Here is a 1,171-nt window from a genome sequence, read left to right as displayed (position 1 = left end):
AACCCCAGCAATGGACAAAGAGACACCTTGGTGGTGGTGTTTCTTCTGTCAGTCAGGGGCAGAGCAGATGACAGTCCTTTGTTCATCCTAGCTTGATGCCTGGCTTGGTGGCCAAAGCTGTCTTATGCCTAGGACTCATAAAAATAAAATAAAATCCTTTAGGCAGTGTGCAGCATAAGAGAAGAAGACAGACAGATTTGTGGACTGCCATGCCACCCAAAGACCTGTCCTCTAGCTCATGACACAGGTGGGCCATAGGCACCTACTTGCTGCCACACCACACAGCATGGATGGAGGATGTCACCCAGGGTCCTGCCAGTCATGTGACCAGTCTACAGCAGGAGCCGCCACAATGTGGTGATCAGATGGAAGAGAAAGAGAAGTGTGGCAGCTTGAGCATTATGAAGAAAGATGGAGCTAGAGTTGAGGGTGGAGAGGGGTACCCTATTGTGAGTGGCCAGCCCTGCCATCTGGGGCCATAGCGAGGTCCTAGCCTGAGCTGCCATATCTGAGTCCATGGCTATGCAGCAGCAGGAGTCAGTGTCGATGTCCATGGCTTATATCAGCACTAGAGAATATAGGGATGTCCCTGCTCTGGGCAGCACTGGGGACCATGTGGATGTCCAGGGGCTGTGCGTAACTGGCACTGCCCCTCACTGGATGTGGTGCTCTGGAGAGCTGGCCCCATCTCTCACACAGCAGCACTTGGGAGAGCTAGCCCTGCAACTCACCTGGACAGCACAGCAGAGATGATCCTGGTGGCAGGGGCACAGGTGAACCAGTCCTGAGAGCGAGAACACAAGAGAGATTGCCTCGACCCTTGTCCATGAGCTGGTAAGGTGGTGATGTGTCCCCCCCATCTCTCCCCCTCACCACCTGAAGCAGTCAGGAGAATGGGCTCTGAGGTCATGAGGACAGGAGAGTTGGCCCCATCACTTGTCTTAGGTGAGGTAGTGTGAATGTAGGGGCTTATGCCCTCCCCCTCCTCCTCTTGCCATCTGCAGAAGCCAAGAGAGCTCTCCCTGGGGTCATGAGAGCTGGAGAGCTAGCCCTGCCCTCTCACTAGTTGTATCACTCAGAAGAGAGGGTCCTGCACCTCACCTGGGCAACATAGTGGAGGCACTAGTGAGCCACCCACAAGGACATGAGAGTAGAGAAGTGGGCCCAGCCC

The 1,171-nt window shown here is 54.8% G+C and overlaps 1 non-coding gene across 1 annotated transcript; it reads left to right on the top strand.

Annotated features, from left to right (window-relative positions):
• Positions 1 to 141, top strand: LOC127187265 (small nucleolar RNA SNORA48). The gene has a single exon (XR_007830426.1). It is a non-coding gene; the product is annotated as a small nucleolar RNA SNORA48 (small nucleolar RNA).
• The last annotated feature ends 1,030 nt before the right edge of the window (positions 142 to 1,171 follow it).

The sequence above is a fragment of the Acomys russatus genome, chromosome 3 (genome assembly GCF_903995435.1).
Source record: "Acomys russatus chromosome 3, mAcoRus1.1, whole genome shotgun sequence".
NCBI classification, from domain to species: domain Eukaryota; kingdom Metazoa; phylum Chordata; class Mammalia; order Rodentia; family Muridae; genus Acomys; species Acomys russatus.
The sequence above is the reverse complement of the archived record's forward strand: the minus strand, read 5'-3'. Positions and strand labels throughout refer to the sequence as shown.